This window comes from Oryzias latipes, chromosome 16 (genome assembly GCF_053564925.1).
Source record: "Oryzias latipes strain Hd-rR chromosome 16, Olatipes_Hd-rR_3.1".
Taxonomy (NCBI): Eukaryota; Metazoa; Chordata; class Actinopteri; order Beloniformes; family Adrianichthyidae; genus Oryzias; species Oryzias latipes.
Window position 1 is genome coordinate 28760934 of NC_136252.1, and position 19682 is coordinate 28780615.

The 19682-nt window shown below is 41.2% G+C and overlaps 1 long non-coding RNA gene across 1 annotated transcript; it reads right to left on the bottom strand.

Moving 5' to 3' along the window:
* Window positions 1-1272: 1272 nt before the first annotated feature.
* On the bottom strand, window positions 1273-10401 carry LOC144984439 (uncharacterized). Its single transcript, XR_013648112.1, has 4 exons — window positions 10228-10401; window positions 3670-3868; window positions 3158-3597; window positions 1273-2105 (listed from the first exon to the last, which is right to left on the bottom strand). It is a non-coding gene; the product is annotated as an uncharacterized LOC144984439 (long non-coding RNA).
* Window positions 10402-19682: the final 9281 nt, after the last annotated feature.

The window sequence follows — 19682 nt, forward strand, 5'->3', positions numbered from 1 at the left end:
CCAATTTTAACCGCACCCCCCTTAGTACACACACCCCTCCCCCCTCAATATATACATCCCAACATAAACACACACACATGCACACACTCTCTCAAACACACATACACGCACACACATTTTGCAAGGAAGGTGGGACCTAGGACCATCTGTCCCCTGCCTCTTCCCTGGTGGGGGGTACGGGCCCCTTTGCAACGGCGGCTGTGTCCCCGGGGTGCTGGCTTCCTGGGCCCGGCGGTGCTCTCTCCGCGCGGTGGGGGGGTTCACATTACAACTGAGCCGGGGGTGTTCGTGTCCCTGGGGGGTGGGTTCTGGTCCTTGCTCCTGAGTGCTGGGCCCCGCCAAATTTCCAACTGTGGCCGAGCCTGGTCGGGCCATATTTACAACACCCCTTGTGGGCCCTCTTTTTTCCCCGGGGTTCCCCCCTCCTGGGCGGGGGCGGCGGGCCCCTGCCTCGCTCCTCCCTGGACCAACCGTCGGCCGGGCGGGTGGCTGCCTGGAGTGCGGAGTGGGTCTCCCTTGGGGGGTCCTGGCTCGTACCTGGGGTTGGGGCGGGGGGATGCCCGGAACTCCTGGGTGGTGGTGGGGTGCTCGTCTGGGGCTGTGGGCGTCCTTCTCCGGTGGGGCCCTGCGTTGGGTTCTCCCGGCGCGGCGGGGGGGCTGCTCTCCTGGTTGGGCTGGGGCGGCGCCCTCTTTCCCTCCGTGCCTCCCTGCTCTCTGGCTCTGGGGGCCTTGCGGCGGCCCTGCTGGCCCCGGCCTGGGTGGCGGGCTTGGTCGCCCGGGCGGCGGTTGTTCCCTGCCGGTTCCCGTGTGGCGTTGGGGGGATTCCGGCTGCCGCTGCTGGTGCGGTGGGGGTCTTGGGGTGGGGATGGCTGGGCACTCTCCCTCCATCTTTTCACGTTCCACCATCCATTTTAGAAGAACATAAACACTCACCTGAGCACAGGTGTTAGCTCAACAGACTGAATGACTGAAATATTTCACACTAGTTGGTTTTAAGGCATACGTATGCGTGTGAACACTATCTGTTTTGTGTACATGTCGACAGGTGGACATTTTTGCAACTAACAGGTGTGTTTATAACATTTGAGTGTGTGTGTGGACAGGCTCCGCCCTTTTTTTTTTTTTTTTTTTTTTTTACATTTAAACCTTTCCATAATGATTAACAACCAGTAAACTTGTTGCTTTATGCTGCTTCATGGTCTTATCCCCCTTCCCCTCCTATTATCACCCCCTACCCCCCCTCTCTCTAACGTCCCTCTCTCTTCTTCCCCTCTTTCCTTTTCCGTCCGGTCCAACACCAAAGATTTTCAGACATGTTTGAAATTAATAAAGTTTGTCTGAAGATTAATAACCCCTCTTGTTAAAGTAAAATATGTCCAACCCAAGAGGCCCTCAGCTCTCATCTGACTGCCCAGCTGTTGGACAGGACAAGTTAAAAAAAAAAAAAAAAAAAAAAAAAAAAATACAGTGTTATAAAACATGAACATACAAAAAATAAATACAAAATCAATTAAAGCTCTCATTATCTACTAACCCACTTCCTGAAAAGACAGGGTTTAAAATTTTTTCTCCAAAGAAGAATTAAAAAGTACTTTAAAGCTAAACATGAGTTCTTATTGATAAACTATTTTGAGCACAACCAGAAATACCTTCACAAAATTGTAACAATATTGTTTTATACCCGGAGATCTATTTAAAACGGTGTGCAAACTTAGTTTATGAAACTTCATTAAGTACATGAACTGTGAAATACACAATCTGGCTGAATGCTTCCAGATTATAAACAACAAACACACTAATAGCACTGCTGAGGTACAAGGGATAATCGCACTTTGGAACAAGAATTTGTAACCAGATAAAAAAGTACCTGATAATAAAAACAGTCTCTGGAACTTGCATACTACCAAATCCATTAACCAACCTAAGAACCAAATTAAGACAAGAAATAAGAAAAAGGATGGAAGAGAAGCCAGTCCACGTACTGTAAATGATAGCAGTGGCCTTAGAACCTGCTCTGGCCCTACATTTGTTGACAACAACTTTTTTGAGCTTGGCCTCCTCAATTTGTTCTCAACGAGGTAGAGTGGCACATCACAGGACATAAGCTGTAAGACAAGAACATATAAATCTAGCATGAGTAAATTTATAATAGACAGCACATAACAAACAAAGATAACACTTCAAGCTAGAAGCAAACTGTAGTTTTATAAAAGTAGTTACATAATGCCACCATGAGATTACATTTACATGTAATCTGATTTATCAAAAATAATAGTTTCTGGCATCCGCAAGACCAGCCCCACTTCGCTTAAGAGGACATATTACACTATGACATCTGTTTCAGTTAAAAGAATTAAAATGCAGCATGTTACTTCTTCGGGGAGTAAATATTTAACAAGCTTGAGTTCAATTTTCATGATACAGTCCTGATCAAACATTTAAGAAATGATCAAAAGTCACATTTTGCATGGTTGGCTCTTAACAAGGGAAAAATAATAAGCTTGTCGTGTCAAACGGCAAACTGTGGAAGAAGGTATTTCACACATATATTGTATAACTAAGAAGTTTGTGGTCAATATTTTTTTTGGATTGTTCAGAATATTTCCACTAGTTTTTATGTCCTAAATTACAGCAATTCAGTTTACTTTGTTCTGTTTGAGACTGAAGAATTGCCCCATAGTGGTACAAAAGTAAAGGTTGGAAAGGGTCTGTCATAATAAGAAAACTTCATAAAGCAACCATTCAAATACTATTTTATGTTTCTTTTTCTGTGCCACAATCTTGTGATCTAAATTGAAAAATTACCCCAAACTAAGGCTTTTCACAGCTAAATTTTAGGTTAGCCAGGGCTGCTCATTCCTGATCCTTGGGATCTATCACCCTGACTGTTTTCCAGATCTCCAAGCCCTGCTAACTGTTGATCAGCTCAAACCGATGTCTCCACAAACTGATTGAATGAACACACCTGGTCCAGGTAATCCGCAGCAAGCAATTCAGGGAGAGTTGGAAAAGAGGCAGGCTGGTAGATCTCGAGGACCAGGGATAAGCAGCCCAGAGTTAGATTAAAAAAAAGGTTAATTCGAATAATTAATTGCAGGTCATGATTAACTAATCACACCCAAAAATGAATCGCACGACCGCACTCTTAAATATGTACCTTTGCAGAAACTCCAGGGTTGAAGCCAGCTCAGTTGGATGATGCTTCTGAACATCAGGCACAGGGCTGCAATGTTGTGTACGATGGAGCGGTCCAAACTCAGTCATAAAGACAGATCAATGGATAAAGTAAACACGTCACTCATGTACAGTGTACAAAGACAAAACCTTTAGAATAATTTAACATTAGAAGAACATGAAACTTGACTTACCACATACAATAACAGTTGGAGTCCACGGCACCTGCTCCAGCTTGACCTTGTCTGCCAAGGATGTATCTTCTACAAGAACATGGCATCCTCCTCAGAGTAGGAGAGCAGAAGAAAGAGCATCTCTTTAACATCTCATCTCTTCTGAGCAGCCACTCTGCTCTCCTTGCATAATCTGCAGCCTTTTTAGAGTCTGTAAAGACAGCTTGCTTTCATCGTGTTTTCATCATTTCTGCAACAAGAGTGCAAACTATTATATCCACTTACGAGCATTACAAAAACTCATTTTTTAAGTTTGACTCACATTTCAATTTCCAGGCAGAAGAAGTTCCCGGGCTTGAACAGGTCTCAAAGCTGGCAGCAAGTCAGCCTCTTCTGAATCGTAGATCCTCATTCAACTCCATTCATTCCAATGGACTGCAAGTGTTCTTCCAGGATGTCTTTAGTTGGCTCTGGTAGTTCTGGTAGGACTTCCATAATGGCAGTGTGGAGGAACGTAGGTTCTGAGGAAAACAGGGATATGTTTATATGATTTATAGGCCTGGGCGATAAATCGATTGAATGAATTAATTCCAATTTTTTGTTACGGGCGATTTCAAAAATAACTAAATCACGTTTTTATGTGGCGCATTTTTGGCTCCCCAGAGCTTCCGTAGCATTAGTTTCACACGGTGGTATGGCACGCGACAAACAACACACGAAGCAGCACGCGACAGCATGGCTACCAGTGAGAGTGGGAAGTTTGTTCCCAAGAAAGAAATAAACTCATCTGTTGTTTGGAACTGGTGTGGGTTTGCTGCCACAGACGTGGAGGAAGAGACTCCACGCTGCAACATTTCCCTAAAGCCCATCGGAGTCAAAGTCTCTCACGCGCTCAGTCTTCTTACACACGCACGTGCCCTGACACACACACATACTCATTCTACAACGCTTATATAGTTAGTTCATTAGTTTGACAGTTAGTTGTTACTGTTATTTGTTAATAAAGAATACTGCGTTGTAATTGTTACTTGTACTGGTGTTCATTTGCGACACGGCCACCAGATGATTTTGTTTTTGGAGGAGGAGGTGGGGGCTGGGGTAACCGCGACTCCTGCTGCTTCATCATCTTCTCCGTGGAGAAGACGGGGTTTCTTAATTTATTTAAAACCTTAGACCCCAGATATGAGCTGTATTGTAGAAAATGGTGCTACTCTCAAGGTGAATGTTTGTCTCCTTTTAGTCTAGACTACAAAGTGTGACTCAAAACACAGCTGGGAAAGTAAGTAACCTTTTTATTTTGGACAAGTGAAAACAAATGTAGAATAACAAAATAAGACAAAAGCAAGAAAAAAATTACATAAAACAAGACAAAATTATATAAACAGTCCAAAAGGGAGTGAGAAGAAGAAAAATGTTATACTTAACTTTGATTCCAAGAGTGTGTTCATTTATTTATAATTCATCCCAGAATGGGGGTTACATTTGTCTTGCGTTTGATTAAATAAAAGCAACATTTGCTTTAAGTTGTCTGTCGTTTGTACTTATTGCTTTCCTAAGTAGGGGGGAAAAAAATCGAATAAAAAATAAATAAATCGGAGATTTTATTTTTAGGCCATATCGCCCAGCCCTAATGATTTATATAATTAACTACAACCCTCAGACATATCAGTGTTGACATTTGTTGGCCTATATACATCTGTGCTCTCTAAATTAAAATATCTCCACCATCACTAACAGAGGGCTGAGAACATGTCTCCCTACACTACATTACTTTGCAGGAGATGACACGGGTGACTTCAACAAATATGATCTTTTAAATGAGATAGGTCTACAGTATAAAAGAAAAAGCACATTCAGTGAAACTGCACATTTTGAAGTTTGCAATAATGGCTGAGGAAACGGTCTATGGTGCATAGGGTTGGGCGATGTCCCCTAATTTGGCCGTTGACGATGTTTGCTGTCAACCATCGGGATGGACGATGACATCGTCGGGGGGGGGGGGGGGGGGGGGTATTTTTTTTTTTTACATTTTTCGTTCTTATATAACTGCTATTCGTTATTTTGCTTTTTTCATTTTATTTCCCAACTAATGGTTAATCCGCGATGATCCAATATAAACTCAGGGAAGTGACTTTAACAGAAAAAGTAACAAACAAAATAGAAAAGAAGTAGTCCACTCCCGCACTTAGCGGAGTGGACCGGCGGAGTGCGGATTTACAGCTTTGTGTTTGATGGGAAGGGGGGGGGGGGGGGGGGGTACATGAGCGGTATGTGTGGGAGATTTAAGACTGCGATCCGTCCCGCAGCTCTAGGGGTACTAGCTACCGAACTCAGAACCGGGTCTAAACGTGTGTCTGAGCACAGCACGGATCGTCAGCAGACAGAGGTTTGAGCATCAAAGCAGAAATGTCGCTCAGTCCTTAGAAAACATTCAAGCCATCACGTGGATTTGTATTTCCAGTCGTGTCCCGACTAAATAAAGGCTGATGTTATTCACAGGATGCAGCGCCACCCAAAGCTAATGTTGTTAGCCCATGTTAGCATACTGCTAATCCTGGCTTCGTTCAGAAAAAGCACTGACCACACGGATTAAAATTCAAATGATGAGCGAACAGGTGTTTCATAATAACCGTAACATTATTAAAAGCACGTTTAGAAGATCATCTCGTATTTTACCGAGCTGACATGTCAATATATAGCCGCTCGGCGCTGTTATCGTTTTGTATTGAATTGTTACATTCAATAAAGTTTGGAAAAAAAGCCGCTCGGCGGAAGTTGTATCCCCTTCCGGTTTTCAAACTGCGCATGTGCGAATACTGCGCATGTGCGAATGATTTATTCCGACCGAAATTGTGACCTTAGTGAACGTTTTTATATTCTGAAAACATTTTTTGGGCCCATCTACACGGTTGGATTCTAATCCGACCATTGATCCCATCAAGATATTTTGTACATGTAACCGCGGCTTATGGTGTCGACGCGCAACGTGGCGGGGGCGTGGCATCACGATGGTGGTCTCTCCATCGGGATGTCAGTCACCCATCACGATGGACGATGATATCGTCCATCGGCACAACCCTAATGGTGCAGACACATTGTGAATGGGATGACCCTGCAGACCCTATGAGGAGTGCAAAAATGTCTCCCCAGAGTCAGTCAGTGACTGACAGTCGGCACTATTTGGGAAAAAAAAAAAATCGAGGTTCATTTTTCTGTGAACTCTGCAAATGCAAGAATTAAGCCTTCTGACAGGGCTCCAGACTGCGACCAATTGGTCGCATTTTGCGACCAAAATTTGAGAGTGTGCGACTAAATTTTACATCCAGTCGATCATGTGCTACCAGTAAATTTGCCTCCCCCACCCTTCGTATTTTTAATACATTAAACGTAGAAGGGGCACGTCTATGATCAATGAAATAATCAATGAGACGCGAGCCCACACGCACGCAGGCAGACACACACACTCACGCACATACTCATGAAACGCGAGCACACATTCGCGTGATGCCTAGGGGGTAGAGCCAAGAGATATTCGCGCGCGTAAACATCTGTGGGAAGTAAAACTTAGACAAATATCATCACAACCTGATCTGTGCGCGCGCCTGAGCTATGGGTAAGTGAACTATTGATTCATTCTTCCGACCTGCGGCTGGTGTACCAGGGCCAGAGTCTACAGCAGGGGTCTCAAATTTGCGGCCCCCAAGATGATATTTTGCGGCCCCCGCCTTAATATGAAAAAGTTCAATTTTAATGCGGCCCGCCAGTTTGTATGTAAGACACTTTTTCATTGTCGTGCGCGGAGCTGACAAAGCAACCAATCACAGTGGGGTATATGACTCTTGGGGGCGTGACAATGACAGGGCTTGAAAGCAGGACACCTGACAGCCCCCTCCCTCCCCGGACCACATTAAGGAGTTCCTTACTTTCTTTTTGAACGTATTTTTTCGCTCGTAATTTTCTAAATACATGCAGTCCGTGCTGAACTTTTCTCTGGGTCGCACAGAACCGGAGGAAGGTTTAGGGTTTTGGTCAAGCGCGCGGCGGCGTGTCACCCCCGACCACAAACGGTTTATGTACGGCGTTAGGGCAGCTCACCGCTCCCGCGGGAGTCGGGTCAGCTGAGGAGAATAAATGTCCCACACCTACATGCGTGACAGCTAACGGGGCTTGAACTTTAAATATGTGCGAGTGACAAGATTTAGTCTCAGACACACTGAAAACACGTTGGGGAAAATGCAACGATAGACGTGTTTAAGATGATCTAGCGCCGCGCCTGGATCGTTGGGGAGACCAGGCGGGGGGGTGGGGGGGGGGGGGGTGAAGGCAAATGAAGGACAACAGGAAATTGGAGTTGTCCTTACCATTCAATTTAGTTTTAATATTCCTCTCCCCCTCAGTATGATCTGTGTTATTATATATTTTATGCTTATTTGAATGTTTTGTAATGTATGTAGCCTTTTTTTAATCAACTGGTATTTTAAATTATTTTGATTGATCACTGAACTACAAAAACCATCAGGACACATGTCCCATAATGCATTATTTTGTAGTAATCAGGGCAGCTTTCAGTCATTGCAGTACTAAATTTCCAGCTGTGTTCGCTCAGGTTGGGGTCTTGCTCCCACCCCTTTCTCTGATATTTTTGTTTTGATTGACAGGTGATGTTGGAGCAAAAACAAAAATATACATCTCACACCAGGGGCCTGTTTCAGAAAGGAGGTTAAGTGTAAACTCTGAGTGCATTAACCCTGAAATCAGGGAAACCCTGGGTTTTCCGTTTCAGAATGGGAGGTTTGTTAAACCAGAGAAAGCAGAGTAAGTCAAACCCGTTTCTGAAAGAGAGGTAACTTCTACTCGGAGTCCGTATCCATGGTTACTTATGCTGTGAACCTAACCTGGTCGGGAGCAGGTTTTATTCTCCAAACTCGAAGTTTTTGCTGGTCCCCTCCCCTTTTTAAAGACGAACGACGTATTTTTTGCTTTAACCTTCATTGCCCACATTTCCGTCACACAGAGACGGTCTAAGTGACAAGAATGGCTTGTCCTTTTTTGGAGGACCCAATAGACGAGGAGGCTGCATTAATTCATAGAGAATTATATTTACCTCGTACGAGGATTTTGAGAAGACTCGATTTCTTTTTCACTTTTAACTGCTGCCATGTAATTTTAATTCCTACAGGATTGCATCTACATGAAAATGAAATCAGGGACATTGAATTAGATTAATGTAACAATTATTTTATGGAAACACAATTTGCTAGCATTGCTTACTTTCTTAATCCCGTATAAACCTATACCACTTGATCAATACAAGGGTAGTGTTGCAGCGTGTGTGTGCTGAGCGGGGTGCGATCCACGAGAGACAAGGGGAGGGGCGATTGCAGGTGCAGATGGGGGGGGGGGGGGGGGTACGGAGCGGAGGTGTGTGCGTGGAATATATTGTGTGTTCGGAGGACGGAGCACTTAGTTCAATAAAGAGAAGGTGTCATTCCCAGAATAACTGTTTTGGAGTAATTCTTAATCCGCTCTGGAGGTTGAGGGTTTCCAACGGGAAGTGAACCCCGAAGGAGAATTCCCTTCGGCCCTGAAGGAAATCTCCCCTGCGCTTCTGACCACGGTCGGAAAAAAGAGAGAAAAGAAAGGAGAAGCCTTCGCGCAGCGAAAGGTTCAACAGTAGACAAAAGTTCACTTTTAAAAACACAATTGCATGTATTAATATTAAACTGACCAACGTTTGCAAGAGGGGAAGGTTAACAAGAAAGTCCTCTAAACATTACCGACGTTAAAGGCATTTTTCCCCAGATTGGTTCTGTGCACTATGCAGCATTTCATGCATTTACACCAGGAATAACACTTCAAAAGTACACCTAAATATCACCATTTTTTATTTCACACCGTACGCTATTTAAAAAGTTATTACAGCCAATATTTTATAACAATGATTTAAATGCAAACTTGCGCATTAACTTGAGCAGCTATGATTTCCCACGCTAACTGTCTCTGTTTTGCAGATGCAGCGGTGTTGCCTTTCTTCTGGAATATGTGCTCATATTCACTGTAACTCTGCAGCAGCACGTCAAGTTCAGCTGGCGAAAAATATGCAGACCTCTTTTTTTCACGGTTGCCATGGTGACTCGTGATATCTGCGCTCCATTGATAATGGCTTCTTATAGTCGCGGTGCGCACGCTCACCTCCGAATCAGTCCACTCAGAGTTGATTGATCTTACTCGGATCAGCTTCTCTGAAACAGAAAACTCAGAGTTGTTAATCTCCCGATTGACCAACTCAGAGTTCAAGTTCAACCTCAGAGTTGGTTGAACCTCCTTTCTGAAACAGGCCCCAGGTGATCTGTGCAGCTTTGAGTCCACCTGGGTGATCTCAAACACGCTTTGGTGTCACCAACATACATTTCCATCCGTTTTCTTTACTTATTTGTACTGTCATGACAGCAATGGTGCTGTCAGTTTACCTTGTTGTTGCATCTTCAAAAGTGCAGATTAAAATGTGACACTGAATTTGAAACTGCACATTGTAATTTCTGCATCTATTATTAAAGTATTTATTAGTAATACAGTGGAAATGAGTAGATTTGAGCATGTTGATTGTATGCGCCCCTAAATTTTCTGGTTGTGCCCCTAAAATTTTCAGTTGGGGGCCACTGTGCTCCTAGAGAAAAAAGTTAGTCTGGAGCCCTGCTTCTGATATATGTTTTTTTTTTAAAAACACGTTATCATTTTTAAAATTTACTCATAAATTACTGTTACAGGCACAGCCACTGCGAGTAGCCCAAGTCTGTACTAACTGACGGACACTGAGCTAGCTTAAAAAACACCTTAGCATGCCACTGACTGAGTTGGAGGAAAGAAATCAACAACTTACCGTGCAAACTCCAAGATTTTTACTTGAATCTTTTCCAAACAAGCAAAACAAATGTTGAAGATTCATTCCACGGATTAAACACCGAAAAAATACGACAGTAGCTCGTCAAAGGTTTCTCGTTCTTTGCACTTCTCCCGCTTGCCGACTACCGCTCGTTGGTGACGTCAACCACAGAGTTTTCCCTCCCACTGGGATCAACCAATCAGAAATCTGTGTCACGTGAGGCTTTGATACAGTTTGAAATTTAAATCGGGTTACTACTGGCTTCTATTTGTTCAATATGATGCAGACTAAAATAAAAACAAAAAAATATTTCCAGCTTGTAAGGCTACATAAAGGGTGATTTTTAAAGACAAAAATAAATGAACTCAAACTGCACCACACCTAAAGGTGTTTCATTTATTTATTATTTTTACTTATTTATTTATTTGTTTGTTTTTTTGTTTCAAAAATACAATATGGTTTTTGTAGTTCACTTTAAGCTGATCCAAATTTGATCCCAAATTTCCTTTATTTAGCTGAGACATCAATCTGTTAACTTTTTTATACACACCAACATATACGTGTGTGTGCACTTGCATGTGTGTATGTACGTGCATGTGTGCCAGTGTGTTTGTGTTTATCTAAACCAGTGCTTCTCAGTTTTTTTGTGCAAAGTCCGTACGAAAAAGAAAATGTTTCGCTCCCCTCACTCTCCGCGGTGACTATAAATAAGATCAGTGTCAGTGTAAGTATACCTAAAATTGTATCTTTTAACATTAATAAAAGAAAACAAATTAATATAAATCAACTTTCAACAAATTTTAACTTTATTTTGACACACAGAAACCCTGTTATAGTCTCAAACAGAAAAGTAGTTTAAAATAAAATCAAAAAATCTGTAGGTCCTTCTTTAAACTAGAAACGTTTTTGACCAACTGATGCTAAGAAAAATAATTCAATAAATAATATTATATGTGAATTGATCTGAAACATCAACACAGCAGCACCAATATATTTAACGTTTTTCGTCTGAAGAAATAGGTATAAAACATTGTGTTGATATTTTCTAAATTGCATAAATGAATAAAAACAGACAGGAACATTAATCCAGAATAAATCAAGTTAAATCTTAAATATCGTATAATATTTTTCTATCCATAAAAATTATATTATGTCAAAATTATGCGAATATTAACATGCTGTGGAACAAAAGAAACAAAGCCTGGAAATATTAATAATAAGAAATAAATCAAATTATTCCATTGTCTTTGCTCTTTTGTCAGTTTATTTAAAGCTGGACTCCCGGCATCATTTTAACAATAAGTTCATTTCTGCTTGGTGTGTGATGTCCTCTGCTTGTCTTTGTGAAATGTAGAGGTTGAGATTGTTTTGTTGCTCAATAATTTGAGCAACAAGAGACAGAACCATGCATATCTTTCACTGAGACATAACTGAGATAGGGATTTGAAGTAAGGATATCAAACTGAGACATATTTGAGCACAACGTAATATGTCTAATTTTTCTCTTACCTGAGATCTGGAGAAGAGACAGCTGTGAGAGAATTTTGAGATCTCACACAGTGCTCACTGTAAGATTTATTTCTCAGGAAAAATGTTTGAGAAGAATGAGAGAAGCAGTTTAGTCTCAAACAGTTCTCATTTATGTCTAGGAGACGTAAATGTGACAGAAACGAGATCTAATCTTCAATGTTGCTTTGCTATGGGAAACTCAACCTAACATTACTGGTGTAACCGGTCGCTTTCTGCGTTGTGCTGGTTAATATATGGTATGACACAGTGTTACCTCTTGGAGAGAAGCCTCCCTTTATTCTGGTAATAAAACAAACAGAAAACAATACACTGTGTGATCCTGCCCACTCCAGTTCCTCTCTGACAGGAGGTCATGCAAAAGGGGTGGGGAACAGTAGCCTTTGGAATATAAAGGGGAGTCAAAAGAAGTAGAAGAAGAAGAAGAAAAGAAGGAGGGGCTATGACTAGGAGTGTAATGCAGCAGTTTGTTGGAGATCCCTCAGGTATGGCAACCCTTGAACAGATTTTGTGCTATTATAAAATAAGTTAAAGGCTGTCCCGGTTACACTGGTACAACAAAAATGGTGAGCAATAGTGGAGCTATCCAGTCATACAGTTCTGATCCAGATTCCAGCTCAGACGTGGAAAACTATGTATTTGTCTGCAAGTGGATCCATCAGAATGGAGCAGAGCAGGAAACTGGTGGCCCCTCGACTGTAGCAGATGTGTCAAAGCTACAACCTTGTTACCCACCATCAATGAAGGCAAAAGTGAACGTTCATGTGTCCATCTCTGCCACAAAACTGAAAAACCTAAAAACTATTTTTAAATTTTCTCTTTTCACTGAAACCACTAAAAGTTGCCTCACATTTAACGCATGTACATTAAGCTGACAGTAATTAAAACTGCACACAATATAGCAGAAACATTTTCATTTCATGTTTTCGGGCACAAAACTTACTCATCGTTTTTGTTACATATATATATATATATATATATTTGTTTTTAAGAGGGAAAAGCAGAACCTTGACAAAAGTGTAGATCTGATAAAACGTGTTGGTTTACTTGTTGTTTGGTGCTTCTTTGATGAGAGCTACTGACTTTGCTTTCCCCCCCTTTTTTTTCCTAGACCTGTTTTTATTGGTCGTGCAGCAAATCAGGTGCAAAGTAGGTAAAAAAAAAAAAAAAAAAAGACAATACTCATCATTGCTTACCGTCACACTGTTGTGGAAACGGCAAAAAATAATATCATCAATTTCCTGTTGAGACTATAAAAGCAAATAACTGATAAAAACGGCGAAGCACAGTGAATTTCAAACACAAGGCAAACTCACTTCAGAAATATGAGATTTATTCAAAATAATTTAAATGAAAAGTTCACAAGGTTAAATTAAGAAGATTTCAAGAACCTGCTTAGAATGCTTACTAACTGGTTTACTAAATCATCATTATTCATTGGAATTCAGTGATTGGGCGGGACAATGTAAAGTTAGAACTCACATTTAAACCAAACCAGATGTTGAGGTATGAAGTTATAAGGTGTCTGGAAAGAACACGGTATCACAACACAAAGTCCTGATTCTGCTGAGATTCCTTCATCACTGACAGAGATGCAGAATCCATTAACACAGTCTGGTTGTCCCAAGACTGAAGAACCTGTCATTGCAAAAAAAAATCACCAAAGAAAGGTTGGAGCAAATATTAATAGCTAAATGAAGAACTTTGATGATTGGCTCAGCTCAATATTCACCTTGACGGGGTGGGACAATGACTGCATTACAGCAGACGCTGCATCAGTCTGCCTGTTGATCTTAAGGGCTCTGCACCTTCACAGAGAGGACAGTTACATTTCTCCCAGGGACAAAGAGACCAGAGACCATCCTTGAGGTTCCCCGGACCCCATACTATATGCCAGCCTCCACAGGAGACCACTGTTCCAGTTATCTTTAAAAATGGAAACCACTGCCTGCCAATCTAGTGGTGCTGTCCTTGACTGTCAGGGCAGACTTGAGGAACTTACTGTGTGTCAAAGTCTTTTGGATTTTGCATGGATTTTATTTGCTTAATTGTGTTTTAACGTTGTTGGTACTGTATGTTTTATTAAAAATGTCTTGTTTTTTTATTGTCTCATTGCATGACTCTTCCTAATGAACATTAAGAATTTTTTTAGTAAATAGTAAGGCCAATCTGCTTTGCAGTGACACATGCTGAGAAGCAGGAATCAGACCCATGCCGAAGGAGAACAAAAGAGGATCACAATGGAATGAAGAGAGAATTTAAAGATTTAGCACTAGATTCAATGTAGATTCTGTAGATAATGCCAGTTTTAACATTGAATTTATTTCTTTAATATCATTAGTAATAAAGTATATACATTTGATTTTGATAAATGGTCGAATGAATAATCAAATAGGGCCACCATGAGGTGTTTTCCTGGACTACTAATCTCCTCTGCATTCTTATATATAAAAGTTTGTGCAAAATGTTTGTGTTGTGTTTGATCCAAAGCTGTAGATAAATTCAACTGTACTTTAAGTTTAAATTGGCAGCTTCTGCTTCTTAACTTATAGATGTTGTTGCATTTCTTTGAAATATATATGTGGGCTTTACAGACATAGAAAAGACATCTGTAAAGGGCCGTGCACACCGGGACGAAAATCGGCGCACGTTATTCGCCAGCGTTTTTCAACACGTTTATTGTGTTCACACCCAGGCGATTTTCGCTGACGATGAGCCGAGTGAACTTGCAATTTCATTCCCTGACATTAGATGGCGCTTAATGTAAAACAGAAATAATCCTGAACAGAAGGTGGCGCTGCGCAACTTTACGCTTCTTAAACTCGCTTTTCACTCAGAAGAAGAGAGCAAGTATTTACGCGTTTGTCAGAATCATACAAAGAAAACATGAATATTTCAAGCACCAGTTGCTCCAGCTTCAGTTCCAGCGATGAAGAAATGATTGTTCTGTTGAGAAAGACGCCAGAAAAGACGCCGATTTTGGGTACATCCCAGTTACGAGAAGAGAAGAATATGGGGAGTTTTATTGACTGGTACAAGAGCTGAAAATGTGCATTGTCATGGGCGAATGTCATGAGCGTTTTCGGGGATATTTTAGAATGTCCGTCATTATTTCTTCACGGCAGTGTAGACGCTACTTGGCGTCTATCTTCTTCGCTGGTATATGTGCTCAGAAAGGCAGTTTTGTGTTTGAGCGACCCCAAGTTGTGTTTTACTATAACTTCAGCAGAAGCTCCAGACACGTGTGCAAAAGCACCATTCTCATTGGTCGTATAGTTTTTGACGCGGTGCGTCAAACAAAAAAACGAACCAGAGGTGTTTTTTTAAAAATGACGCTTTTACGCGTGGCGTTTTTCGCGTTGGTGTGCACACTCACATTGGTGCCCTTTGTTTAGTCACGATCCATTAAACGTCGTCGAATATCGCGCACGAAATTCGTCCAGGTGTGTACGGGCCATAAGACTTTAATATTTTATTCCCAAAAATGAACAATTGATGAATAATAAACTGTAGAATGAACACATCTATGTTCATAAATGCAGATTTAGATAAAGTGATGAACAACATTAAATAAAACATTTTCTATTTCCTAGCCCTTTAACTACCCCACCAAGAAAAAAAGCTGTCAAAAAATTATGTGTTTGCATTTCTTACTGCTTTATGTAAGTAATGACCAAAATCTGTTTAGTTTTTTTTTAACTGACCTTTTAGTTTTTTAAATAATGACCTTTACCAAACGGTTGAGATGTCCTTTATGACAGAAATGCAAAAGAGCTCAATGCTGTCCTTGAAACCTTTGATCTCATTCATTATGTGAGTTGCCCCACCCACAGCAGACGGCACACTCTGGACCTGCTCATCACAAAAGGGGTTAATATTTACAATGTCAGTGTGGTTGATGTTGCCCTCTCTGATCATTTCTGTGTATTCTTTGACCTGTCTGTTGCTCCCAAACTACCGCCTGGTCCTGCAGTTGTCCAAAGGAGACAAATAAATGAGAGCACTAGGGCACAGTTTGTAGAAAAGATAAAGCCTGAAAACGCCTCTGGTCCCAATGTTGATGAAATGCTGAATTCTGTTACTTCTAGCAACTTGAATGTTCTGGATGCCATTGCCCCTATGAAGGTTGAATTGAGAAAACATAGACAGAAAGCTCCCTGGAGGAACGATGATCTAGTCAGGGCACAGAAACCACAGTGCCGCAGAGCTGAGCGAAAGTGGCGCAAGTCAAAACTCCAGGTTCATTATGGAATGGATAAGGGGGAGTTGTACGCTTACAACCAGATCTTATGCAAAACAAGGGAAAAGTACTTCTCTGAAATCATTGGAAGTTGCAGCAGCAACTCTCGTGTCCTGTTCAGAACAGTAAACAGATTAACTAACCCTCCAAACCAGCTACCAATAGAACTGGTTTACACACCTAAATGTAATGAGTTTGCTGTATTTTTTAATGACAAGGTTCAGGGCATTAAAAAAGCCATCAACTCCACAACATATATAACTATCCAACGGCCACCTACTCACTCTAAGCTGACTCACTTTGTACCTGTCACTGAACAAACTGTCCAAGAGACCATCACCCGTCTGAGCTCGTCTACATGCTGTCTTGATGTGTTACCCACTAGATTTCTAAAGTCTGTCCTGAACAGTGTGTTGCCATCAATTACTCAAATAGTTAACATGTCTCTTCAATCTGGAATATTTCCCGAGGCCTTAAAAACTGCAGTCATTAAACCTCTCCTGAAGAAAAGCGGTCTTGATCCCACTGTACTGAATAATAACAGACTTATCTCTAATCTGCCATTTTTAGGAAAAGTCCTTGAAAAAGTTGTCTACCAACAGCTCACTGATTTTCTCTTATTAAACAATTCATTTGATGTTTTCCAGTCAGGTTTTAGACCCCATCATAGCACAGAAACTGCTCTTATCAAGGTAACCAACGACATCCGCCTGAACACTGATGATGGCAAAGTCTCTGTCTTAATCCTGCTAGACCTGAGTGCTGCCTTTGATACTGTTGATCATGGGATCCTTTTGCACAGACTCCAAGACTGGGTTGGCATCTCTGGATCTGCCCTAAGTTGGCTCAAGTCTTATCTAGAAGACAGGAAATATTTTGTTGAAATTGGGAGTTGTGTCTCAGACTACATGGCCTTGACTTGTGGTGTGCCCCAGGGATCGATCCTGGTACCCCTTCTGTTCAACCTCTACATGCTGCCACTAGGGCAGTTAGTACGCAGTAATAACATATCTTATCACAACTATGCAGATGATACTCAGATCTATGTGTCACTGACAACAGGTGAATATGGGCCGGTGGATTCACTCAGCCACTGCCTCCAACAGATCAGTGCGTGGATGCAGAACAACTTTCTCAAGCTAAACTCAAACAAGACCGAAGTTATTATTTTTGGCCCACAGAAACAAAGAGAAAGTGTCAGCAGCTACCTTCATTCTTTGTCTCTTAAACCCTCAAATCAAGTCAGTAATCTAGGGGTAATCATGGACTCTGACCTGAACTTTAACAGCCATATCAAGTCAGTAACATCAGCGGCATTTTACCATCTGAAAAACATTGCCAAAATCAAAAACTTAGTGTCAAAGCCAAACCTGGAGATACTTATTCATGCATTTGTCTCCAGTAGGTTAGACTACTGTAACGGCCTGCTCACCGGCCTCTCCAAACGAGCTGTAAAACAGCTTCAGTACATCCAGAATGCTGCTGCTCGAGTCCTGACCAGAACCAGGAAGTGTGATCACATTAGTCCTGTGCTCAGGTCTCTGCACTGGCTCCCTGTACCTCAAAGAATAGACTTCAAAGCAGCTCTGCTTGTGTACAAGTCTCTCCATGGCCGAGCACCAAAGTACATCTCTGACATGTTAGTGCCAAATGAACCATCTCGTACTCTGAGGACCACAGGGGCCGGCCTCCTGTTGATTCCCAGAGTCAGAACTAAACAAGGGGAATCAGCGTTTCAATATTCTGCAGCTAAAATCTGGAACAGCCTCCCTGAAGTCGTAAGAGAGGCCTCTTCTGTGTTCATGTTCAAATCTAGACTTAAAACATTTCTGTTTAGCCGTGTATATGACTGAAAAGTCCTATCTGCACTTTTCTTTCCTTTCCTTCCTTTATTTTTAAATCAATTTTCACATTTTTTCTTTTCTTTTAAAGTAAATTTTACATTGATTATTTCTATGATGTATTGTGATTTTAATGCATTTTTCTGTTTTGTGAAGCACCTTGAATTACTTTGTGTACGAATTGTGCTATACAAATAAACTTGCCTTGCCTTTAATGGTAAAAGTACAAAATTTCATACAGATACAACAAGTATTTGAAAAAATCATATAAACCAATTAATTTAGACATCATTAACACTCAATATTAAGGGCATTTATCTCCATTCTTTTTATCATGCCTCAAACATTAACTTTCTTTTAAAACAAAGCAAATGTTGACCTCTATTTCCTGGAAGTTGTTTGACAGTACAAAGATTATGGACATTGACTCACTTTTGATGGTATTTCATAAAGAATTCTTGGTTTGAAATGAGACACAGAAAAACATATTTCTGACATCTTGACCTAGACACGCCCTTTGGACAGAGGTTTCATCGTCCCTGCTTGTCAGAGTGAACGGTGTACCATGTTGTCATGGTGCACATTGTAGTTTTAGTGGTGAGGGTCTTGGTGTGTGGCCTTTCCACATCTTTGGCAGAGAGCTCAATGATGGTCGGCCAACTTTGGTTGCTTGTTTGTTGATCTTATTTAAACTGTGTGCAACAGCCGGCAGAACCTTTTGAGTGACACTGGTTTTTGCTTCAGTAGGTCCCTCTTGTAGATCAGCCTGGAATTAGTGACACACAAGTCGATGATGTCCCCAAACAGGGGACTGCACCATCACCTTGATTTAGCTGGGGTCTTGTACAGGGGCACCAGCATATCATAGAGATCTATTAGGCAGGGATCAGTGATGGGCATGGGATGAACTCTTTTGACCCTTTGCTCCACCATCTCACTGTTGAGAGAGGCATGATCCCAAAGGCATTGCTCAGCAGGTTGAATCATTTGTTGTCAAATTTTGTAAAACTGGTCTGGACCTCTCGTTGATGTGCTACTTACCACAAAAATCTATATATCTGCGTAACAACTGGAATCAATTATGTTGACTCTTGGTGCCAGTAGTCCACCTGCGATGGGAAGGTGAGAACACCCATATATATAGAAGAATTGCTAAGAAATCCAAAATTTCTTCGGAACTAGTCTTTATAGGATCTCCCAACTTCTGAGATGTGTATGATGAGCAAGATTTTGTTGTTTTGCTTAGGTTAGAGGAAGATATTGAGTCTGGAAAATAGCTTGTCTCCTCCAACAAAACTGGAGGAGACGGGCTATTCTTGGTGGGGTAGAATGGGGTGTGTCTGCTTTTTCTGTTGTTCTTATTAGGTGGCAGTGTGGATGATCTGCTTGTTGAAAGAGATTCTTTTTCATCCAGGGATTTTTTTATGAAATGTCACCAATGCCCTTTGCATGTGTGGACTGATAATCAGGATCCTCTGTTGGTTCATCATCACTGTTATACAGATCTGCATATGAGTCATGTGGATTTTGTCATGGTCTTGCACTGTAGAATATTTTAGTGTATATCTAGTAGTTGTAAAGCAAAAGATAATGATAGAAAACTTTTGTAAATCTTGGTAATATTATTATTCCAGCTTTTTTTGTTTAGTTCTAAGTGAAGTAGCTGCAATAATCCTGATTTTTCATTTGTTTACACACTAACTGATATAAACTATAAATTAGACAAAACTATACAGTAGTATGTATTTTAAATTATTGTGATGATTTAGAAGGTTGTTTTAACTGGTTTTATGACAAACAGTCCCTTTATTTAACATTGGCTTGATGTTGCTACTCATACCATA